The sequence below is a fragment of the Mercenaria mercenaria genome, chromosome 1 (assembly GCF_021730395.1).
Source record: "Mercenaria mercenaria strain notata chromosome 1, MADL_Memer_1, whole genome shotgun sequence".
NCBI lineage: Eukaryota > Metazoa > Mollusca > Bivalvia > Venerida > Veneridae > Mercenaria > Mercenaria mercenaria.
Window position 1 is genome coordinate 67,265,142 of NC_069361.1, and position 11,193 is coordinate 67,276,334.

Sequence of the window (11,193 nt, forward strand, 5' to 3'; positions counted from 1 at the left end):
GTCATCATGCGACTCATGGAAGTTCAGAGGAATAGCATAATTTACAGTTTACAGTTACGGACTACAAATGAAAATATTGTGCATTGCAAGTAAATTTACAAAGTGACATTAAATATAGAAATGTTTCATTTCAAGTAAGATATATATCTTAATCGCGATAAAGTTTCTCAAAAAAAAATATTTAAAACATTCAGCTTTAAAATTGTCTTATTCAGATTGTATGCAATCCATAATGCATTTATCACATACACTCTCAAAACGATGAGTTTGATTGTTTAAACTTTCAGCTTCATGTACTATGTATCTTAAATAGCAAGCTGCAAATCCCCAAATTTCTCCGGAACGATACGACATTTGTCTGAAATTTTTGATCAATCACTTTGATTGCATTGGAAATGTTGCAGCTAGTTACAGACAACAGGTATGTCGCTAGTAATTTCAATTGGAAACCGCAAAATATATTACATTTTGCATTACGCGATTCGGATTGCAAACCGAGCTTTTGTTTTGGAGTTGCAGATATATATTGAACCATCTTTGCCATCGTTCTGAGAAATAGAATCATGATTCCATTTATATCTTGAATTTCGAAATAAAAATACAGTTTGCAATTAGAATTGTAAAACTCGACCGTTATTTTGCAGTTTGAAATTCAAGTTGCGAAGCGCAAAGGGGACATAAATAAATATAAAAAAAAACAATACACGTAAAAACTCTTGCATGTACGTTCTTTTACAATGAAGTTTTAAGTAGAGACATTCAGAGTGCCGTTAATACAAGCAACTGAGCAATGTTCAGCAAGTATCATTCAGAGTGCTATGAACACTAACAACTTAGCAATTCATTTAATAACGTTCAGAGTACCGTGAACACTAGCAACCGGGCAATGTTCAGCAAGTATCATTCAGAGTACCGTGAACACAGGCAACTTAGAAATCTTCATAAAATAACATTCAGGTAACCGAGAACACCAACAACTGAGCGATGTTCAGTACGTAGCATTCAAAGTGCCGTGAACACTAGCAACTGAGCAATGTTCAGTCAATATCATCCACAGTAACCGTGAACACTAGCAACTGAGCAATGTTCATTAGAATAACATTCAAGTACCGGAACACTAGCAACTGAGCAATCTTCACAAGTTCATTACACTAACGTGAACACTAGCACTGAGCAATGTTCATAAATAACATTCAGAGTACCGTGAACACTAGCAACTGAGCAATGTTCAGCAAGTATCATCCACAGTAACGCCAGCAACACCAGTCTAACTGTAGCAATGTTCAACAAGTATCATTCACACTAACGTGAACACTAGCAGCTGAGCAATGTTCATTAAATAACATTCAGGGTACCGTGAACACTAGCAACTGAGCAATGTTCAGCAAGTATCATCCACAGTAACGAGAACACCAGCAACTGAGCAATGTTCAGCAAGTATCATTCACACTAACGTGAACACTAGCAGCTGAGCAATGTTCAGCAAGTATCATTCACACTAACGTGAACACTAGCAGCTGAGCAATGTTCATTAAATAACATTCAGAGTACCGTGAACACTAGCAACTGAGCAATGTTCAGCAAGTATCATCCACAGTAACGAGAACACCAGCAACTGAGCAATGTTCAGCAAGTATCATTCACACTAACGTGAACACTAGCAGCTGAGCAATGTTCATTAAATAACATTCAGAGTACCGTGAACACTAGCAACTGAGCAATGTTCAGCAAGTATCATTCACACTAACGTGAACACTAGCAGCTGAGCAATGTTCATTAAATAACATTCAGAGTACCGTGAACACTAGCAACTGAGCAATGTTCAGCAAGTATCATCCACAGTAACGTGAACACCAGCAACTGAGCAATGTTCAGCAAGTATCATTCACACTAACGTGAACACTAGCAACTGAGCAATGTTCATTAAATAACATTCAGGGTACCGTGAACACTAGCAACTGAGCAATGTTCAGCAAGTATCATCCACAGTAACGAGAACACCAGCAACTGAGCAATGTTCAGCAAGTATCATCCACATAACGTGAACACTAGCAACTGAGCAATGTTCAGCAAGTATCATTCAAGTAACGTGAACACTAGCAACTGAGCAATGTTCATTAAATAACATTCAGAGTACCGAGAACACCAGCAACCGAGCAATGTTCAGCAAGTATCATCCACAGTAACGAGAACACTAGCAACTGAGCAATGTTCATTAAATAACATTCAGAGTACCGAGAACACCAGCAACCGAGCAATGTTCAGCAAGTATCATCCACAGTAACGAGAACACCAGCAACCGAGCAATGTTCAGCAAGTATCATTCACACTAACGTGAACACTAGCAACTGAGCAATGTTCATTAAATAACATTCAGAGTACCGTGAACACTAGCAACTGAGCAATGTTCAGCAAGTATCATCCACAGTAACGAGAACACCAGCAACTGAGCAATGTTCAGCAAGTATCATTCACACTAACGTGAACACTAGCAACTGAGCAATGTTCATTAAATAACATTCAGAGTACCGTGAACACTAGCAACTGAGCAATGTTCAGCAAGTATCATTCACACTAACGTGAACACTAGCAACTGAGCAATGTTCATTAAATAACATTCAGAGTACCGTGAACACTAGCAACTGAGCAATGTTCAGCAAGTATCATCCACAGTAACGTGAACACCAGCAACCGAGCAATGTTCAGCAAGTATCATCCACAGTAACGTGAACACTAGCAACTGAGCAATGTTCACAAGTACATCCACAGTAACGTGAACACTAGCAACTGAGCAATGTTCATTAAATAACCATTCAGAGTACCGAGACACCAGCAACCGAGCAATGTTCAGCAAGTATCATCCACAGTAACGTGAACACTAGCAACTGAGCAATGTTCATTAAATAACATTCAGAGTACCGAGAACACCAGCAACCGAGCAATGTTCAGCAAAGTACGTGAACACTAGCACACAAGTAATCTCGAGCATTCAACATACCAGAACACACACGAGCAATGTTCAGCAAGTATCATTCACACTAACGTGAACACTAGCAACTGAGCAATGTTCATTAAATAACATTCAGAGTACCGTGAACACTAGCAACTGAGCAATGTTCAGCAAGTATCATCCACAGTAACGAGAACACCAGCAACTGAGCAATGTTCAGCAAGTATCATTCACACTAACGTGAACACTAGCAACTGAGCAATGTTCATTAAATAACATTCAGAGTACCGTGAACACTAGCAACTGAGCAATGTTCAGCAAGTATCATTCACACTAACGTGAACACTAGCAACTGAGCAATGTTCATTAAATAACATTCAGAGTACCGTGAACACTAGCAACTGAGCAATGTTCAGCAAGTATCATCCACAGTAACGAGAACACCAGCAACCGAGCAATGTTCAGCAAGTATCATCCACAGTAACGAGAACACCAGCAACCGAGCAATGTTCAGCAAGTATCATTCACACTAACGTGAACACTAGCAACTGAGCAATGTTCATTAAATAACATTCAGAGTACCGTGAACACTAGCAACTGAGCAATGTTCAGCAAGTATCATTCACACTAACGTGAACACTAGCAACTGAGCAATGTTCATTAAATAACATTCAGAGTACCGTGAACACTAGCAACTGAGCAATGTTCAGCAAGTATCATCCACAGTAACGAGAACACCAGCAACTGAGCAATGTTCAGCAAGTATCATCCACAGTAACGTGAACACTAGCAACTGAGCAATGTTCAGCAAGTATCATCCACAGTAACGTGAACACTAGCAACTGAGCAATGTTCATTAAATAACATTCAGAGTACCGTGAACACTAGCAACTGAGCAATGTTCAGCAAGTATCATGCACAGTAACGAGAACACCAGCAACTGAGCAATGTTCAGCAAGTATCATCCACAGTAACGTGAACACTAGCAACTGAGCAATGTTCATTAAATAACATTCAGAGTACCGTGAACACTAGCAACTGAGCAATGTTCAGCAAGTATCATCCACAGTAACGAGAACACCAGCAACTGAGCAATGTTCAGCAAGTATCATCCACAGTAACGTGAACACTAGCAACTGAGCAATGTTCAGCAAGTATCATCCACAGTAACGTGAACACTAGCAACTGAGCAATGTTCATTAAATAACATTCAGAGTACCGAGAACACCAGCAACCGAGCAATGTTCAGCAAGTATCATTCACACTAACGTGAACACTAGCAACTGAGCAATGTTCATTAAATAACATTCAGGGTACCGAGAACACCAGCAACCGAGCAATGTTCAGCAAGTATCATCCACAGTAACGTGAACACTAGCAACTGAGCAATGTTCATTAAATAACATTCAGGGTACCGAGAACACCAGCAACCGAGCAATGTTCAGCAAGTATCATCCACAGTAACGTGAACACTAGCAACTGAGCAATGTTCATTAAATAACATTCAGAGTACCGTGAACACTAGCAACCGAGCAATGTTCAGCAAGTATCATTCACACTAACGTGAACACTAGCAACTGAGCAATGTTCATTAAATAACATTCAGAGTACCGTGAACACTAGCAACTGAGCAATGTTCATTAAATAACATTCAGAGTACCGTGAACACTAGCAACCGAGCAATGTTCAGCAAGTATCATTCAGAGTAACGTGAACACTAGCAACTGAGCAACGTTCATTAGATAACATTCAGAGTACTGTGAACACTAGCAACTGAGCAATGCTCAGCAAGTATCTTTTCAGTAACGTGAACACAAGTAACAGAGCAATGTTCAGCAAGTATCATCCACAGTAACGTGAACACTAGCAACTGAGCTATATTCAATGAATAACATTCAGAGTACCGTGAACACTAGCAACTTAGCAATGTTCAGCAAGTATCATTCAGAGTAACGTGAACACTAGCAGCTGAGCAATATTCAGCAAGTATCATTCAGAGTAACGTGAACACCAGCAATTTAGCAATGTTCAATAAATAAAATTCAGAGTGCCGTGAACACTGATAACTGAGCATGTTCATTAAATAACATTCAGGGTACCGTGAACACTAGCAACCGAGCAATGTTCAGCAAGTATCATCCACAGTAACGTGAACACTAGCTACTGAGCAATGTTCATTGAATAACATTCAGAGTACCGTGAACACTAGCAACTTAGCAATGTTCAGCAAGTATCATTCAGAGTAACGTGAACACTAGCAACTGAGCAATGTTCAGCAAGTATCATTCAGAGTAACGTGAACACCAGCAATTTAGCAATGTTCAATAAATAAAATTCAGAGTGCCGTGAACATTGGTAACTGAGCAATGTTCATTAAATAACATTCAGGGTACCGAGAACACTAGCAACCGAGCAATGTTAAGCAAGTATCATTCACAGTAACGTGAACACTAGCAACTGAGCAATTTTCATTAAATAACATTCAGAGTACCGGGAACACTAGCAACAGAGCAATGTTAAGCAACTAGCATTCAGAGTGACGTGAACACTAGCAACTGAACAATGTTAATTAAGTAGCATTCACAGTACCGTGAACACTAACAACTGAACAATGTTCAGCAAGTAGCATTCAGATCACCGCTAACACCAGCAATTTAGCAATGTTCAATAAATAAAATTCAGAGTGCCGTGAACACTGGCAACTGAGCAATGTTCATTAAATAACATTCAGAGTATCGTTAACACTAGCATCAGAGCAATGTTCAGCAACAAGCATTCAGAGTACCGTGAGCACTGGCAACTGAACAATGTTTATTTAATAACATTCAGAGTACCTTGAACACTAGCAACTTAGCAATATTCATTAACTAGCACTTGAACAATATTCAGCGAGCCCTAGCAACTTAGCAGTGTTCGTTAACTGGCAACTGAACAATGTTCAGCTAGTTACATTCAGAGTGCCATGAACAGTTGCAATTAAGCAATGTTCACTAAATAGCATTCAAAGTGCCGTGAACACTAGCTACCGAGCAATGTTCATTGAATAAAATTCAGAGTACCGTTAGCCCTAGCAACTTGGCAGTATTCATTAACTGGCAACTGAACAATGTTCAGCTAGTTACATTCAGAGTGCCATGAACAGTTGCAATTAAGCAATGTTCACTAAATAGCATTCAAAGTGCCGTGAACACTAGCTACCGAGCAATGTTCATTGAATAGAATTCAGAACACCGTTAGCCCTAGCAACTTGGCAGTATTCATTAACTGGTAACTGAACAATGTTCAGCTAGTTACATTCAGAGTGCCATGAACAGTTGCAATTAAGCAATGTTCACTAAATAGCATTCAAAGTGCCGTGAACACTAGCTACCGAGCAATGTTCATTGAATAGAATTCAGAACACCGTTAGCCCTAGCAACTTGGCAGTATTCATTAACTGGTAACTGAACAATGTTCAGCGAGTAATATTCAGAGCGCCTTGAACAGGAGCAATTTAGCAATGTTCATTAAATAACATTCAAAGTGCCGTGAATACTAACAACTGAGCAATGTTCCTTAATTAACATTCAGAGTTCTGTGAACACTAACAACTGAGCATTTTTCAGCAAGTATCATTCCAGTAACGTGAACAAAAATAACAGAGCAATGTTCAGCAAGTATCATCCACAGTAACGTGAACACTAGCAACTGAGCAATGTTCATTGAATAACATTCAGAGTACCGTGAACACAAGCAACTTAGCAATGTTCAGCAAGTATCATTCAGAGTAACGTGAACACTAGCAATTGAGCAATGTTCAGCAAGTATCATTCAGAGTAACGTGAACACTAGCAATTGAGCAATGTTCAGCAAGTATCATTCACAGTAACGTGAACACCAGCAATTTGGCTATGTTCAATAAATAAAATTCAGAGTGCCGTGAACACTGGTAACTGAGCAATGTTCATTAAATGACATTCAGGGTACCGTGAACACTAGCAACCGAGCAATGTTGAGCAAGTATCATCCACAGAAACGTGAACACTAGCAACTGAGCAATGTTCATTGAATAACATTCAGAGTACCGTGAACACTAGCAACTTAGCAATGTTCAGCAAGTATCATTCAGAGTAACGTGAACACTAGCAACTGAGCAATGTTCAGCAAGTATCATTCAGAGTAACGTGAACACCAGCAATTTAGCAATGTTCAATAAATAAAATTCAGAGTGCCGTGAACACTGGCAACTGAGCAATGTTCATTGAACAACATTCAGGGTACCGTGAACACTAGCAACCGAGCAATGTTAAGCAAGTATCATTCACAGTAACGTGAACACTAGCAACTGAGCAATTTTCATTAAATAACATTCAGAGTACCGTAAACACTAGCAACTTAGCAATGTTCAGCAAGTATCATTCAGAGTAACGTGAACACTAGCAACTGAGCAATGTTCAGCAAGATTCATTCAGAGTAACGTGAACACCAGCAATTTAGCTAAGTTCAATAAATAAAATTCAGAGTGCCGTGAACACTGGTAACTGAGCAATGTTCATTAAATGACATTCAGGGTACCGTGAACACTAGCAACCGAGCAATGTTCAGCAAGTATCATCCACAGTAACGTGAACACTAGCAACTGAGAAATGTTCATTGAATAACATTCAGAGTACCGTGAACACTAGCAACTTAGCAATGTTCAGCAAGTATCATTCAGAGTAACGTGAACACTAACAACCGAGCAATGTTCAGCAAGTATCATTCAGAGTAACGTGAACACCAGCAATTTAGCAATGTTCAATAAATAAAATTCAGAGTGCCGTGAACACTGGTAACTATGCAATGTTCATTAAATAATATTCAGGGTACCGAGAACACTAGCAACCGAGCAATGTTAGGCAAGTATCATTCACAGTAACGTGAACACTAGCAACTGAGCAATTTTCATTAAATAACATTCAGAGTACCGTGAACACTAGCAACAGAGCAATGTTAAGCAACTAGCATTCAGAGTGACGTGAACACTAGCAACTGAACAATGTTAATTAAGTAGCATTCACAGTACCGTGAACACTAACAACTGAACAATGTTCAGCAAGTAGCATTCAGAACACCGCTAACACCAGCAATTTAGCAATGTTCAATAAATAAAATTCAGAGTGCCGTGAACACTGGCAACTGAGCAATGTTCATTAAATAACATTCAGAGTATCGTTAACACTAGCATCAGAGCAATGTTCAGCAACAAGCATTCAGAGTACCGTGAGCACTGGCAACTGAACAATGTTTATTTAATAACATTCAGAGTACCTTGAACACTAGCAACTTAGCAATATTCATTAACTAGCACTTGAACAATATTCAGCGAGCCCTAGCAACTTAGCAGTGTTCGTTAACTGGCAACTGAACAATGTTCAGCTAGTTACATTCAGAGTGCCATGAACAGTTGCAATTTAGCAATGTTCACTAAATAGCATTCAAAGTGCCGTGAACACTAGCTACCGAGCAATGTTCATTGAATAAAATTCAGAGTACCATTAGCCCTAGCAACTTGGCAGTATTCATTCACTGGCAACTGAACAATATTCAGCGAGTAATATTCAGAGCGCCATGAACAGGAGCAATTTAGCAATGTTCATTAAATAACATTCAAAGTGCCGTGAACACTAACAACTGAGCAATGTTCAGCTAGTTACATTCAGAGTTCTGTGAACACTAACAACCGAGCATTTTTCACTAAGTAGCATTCACAGTAACGTGAACAGTAACAAATGAGCAATGTTCAGCAAGTAGCATTCACAGTAACGTAAACACTAGCAACTGAGCAATGTTCAGCAAGTATCATTCACAGTAACGTGAACACTAGCAACAGAGCATTGTTCAGTAAGTAGCATTCACAGTAACGTGAACAGTAACAAATGAGCAATGTTCAGCAAGTATCATTCACAGTAACGTGAACACTAGCAACAGAGCATTGTTCAGCAAGTATCATTCACAGTAACGTGAACACTAGCAACAGAGCAATGTTCAGCAAGTATCATTCACAGTAACGTGAACACTAGCAACAGAGCATTGTTCAGTAAGTATCATTCACAGTAACGTGAACACTAGCAACAGAGCATTGTTCAGTAAGTATCATTCACAGTAACGTGAACACTAGCAACAGAGCATTGTTCAGTAAGTATCATTCACAGTAACGTGAACAGTAACAAATGAGCAATGTTCAGCAAGTATCATTCACAGTAACGTAAACACTAGCAACTGAGCAATGTTCAGCAAGTAGCATTCACACTACCGTGAATACTAGCAACTGAGCAACCTTCATTAAATAACATTCAGAGTTCTGTGAACACTAGCAACTGAGCAATGTTCAGCAAGTATCATTCACAGTAACGTGAACACTATGAACTGAGCAACGTTCATTAAATAATATTCAGAGTACTGTGAACACTAGCAACTTAGCAATGTTCAACAAGTATCATTCACAGTAACGTGAGCACTAGCAACTGAGCAACGTTCATTAGATAACATTCAGAGTACTGTGGACACTAGCAACTGAGCAATTTTCAGCACGTATCATTCACAGTAACGTGAACACAGGCAACTTAGCAATGTTCAGCAAGTATCATCCACAGTAACGTGAACACTATCAACTTAGCAATGTTCAGCAAGTATCATTCAGAGTACCGTGAACACTAGCAACTTAGCAATGTTCAGCAAGTATCATTCAGAGTAACGTGAACACTTGCAACTGAGCAATGTTCAGCAAGTATCATTCAAAGTAACGTGAACACTAGCAACTGAGCAATGTTCAGCAAGTATCATTCAGAGTTCCGTAAACACTGGCAACTGAGCAATGTTTAGCAAGTATCATTCACAGTAACGTGAAAACTAGCAACTGAGCAATGTTCAGCAAGTATCATTCACAGTAACGTGAACACTAGCAACTGAGCAATGTTCATTGAATAACATTCAGAGTACCGTGAACACTAGCAACTGAGCAATGTTCAGCAAGTATCATTCACAGTAACGTGAACACTAGCAACTGAGTAATTTTCATTGGATAACATTCAGAGTACCGTAAACACTAGGAACTGAGCAATGTTCAGAAAAGGCCTTCAGAGTACCGTGAACACTAGCAACAGAGCAATATTCAGCAAGTAGCATTCAGAGTACCGTGAACACTAGCAACAGAGCAATGTTCAGTATGTAGCATTCTGAGTACCGTGAACACTAGCAATTGAGTAATGTTCAGTACGTAGAGAGTACCGTGAACACTAGCAACTGAGCAATGTTCAGTAAGTAGCATTCAGAGTACCGTGAACACTAGCAATTGAGTAATGTTCAGTACGTAGAGAGTACCGTGAACACTAGCAACTGAGCAATGTTCAGTAAGTAGCATTCAGAGTACCGTAAACACTAGCAACTGAGCAATGTTCAGCAAGTGGCATTCAGAGTACCGTGAACACTAGCGACAGAGCAATGTTCAGTAAGTAGCATTCAGAGTACCGTAAACACTAGCAACAGAGCAATGTTCAGTAAGTAGCATTCAGAGTACCGTGAACAGTAGCAACTGAGCAATGTTCAGCAAGTGGCATTCAGAGTGCCGTAAACACTGGCAACAGAGCAATGCTCAGTAAGTAGCATTCAGAGTACCGTAAACACTAGCAACAGAGCAATGTTAAGTAAGTAGCATTCAGAGTACCGTAAACACTAGCAACTGAGCAATGTTCAGCAAGTGACATTCAGAGTGCCGTGAACACTGGCAACAGAGCAGTTTTCAGCAAGTGGCATTCAGAGTACCGTGAACACAAGCAAATGAGCAATGTTCAGTAAGTAGCATTCAGAGTACCGTAAACACTAGCAACTGAGCAATGTTCAGCAAGTGGCATTCAGAGTACCGTGAACACTAGCGACAGAGCAATGTTCAGTAAGTAGCATTCAGAGTACCGTGAACACTAGCAACAGAGCAATGTTCAGTAAGTAGCATTCAGAGTACCGTGAACAGTAGCAACTGAGCAATGTTCAGCAAGTGGCATTCAGAGTGCCGTAAACACTGGCAACAGAGCAATGCTCAGTAAGTAGCATTCAGAGTACCGTAAACACTAGCAACAGAGCAATGTTAAGTAAGTAGCATTCAGAGTACCGTAAACACTAGCAACTGAGCAATGTTCAGCAAGTGGCATTCAGAGTGCCGTGAACACTGGCAATAGAGCAGTTTTCAGCAAGTGGCATTCAGAGTACCGTGAACACAAGCAAATGAG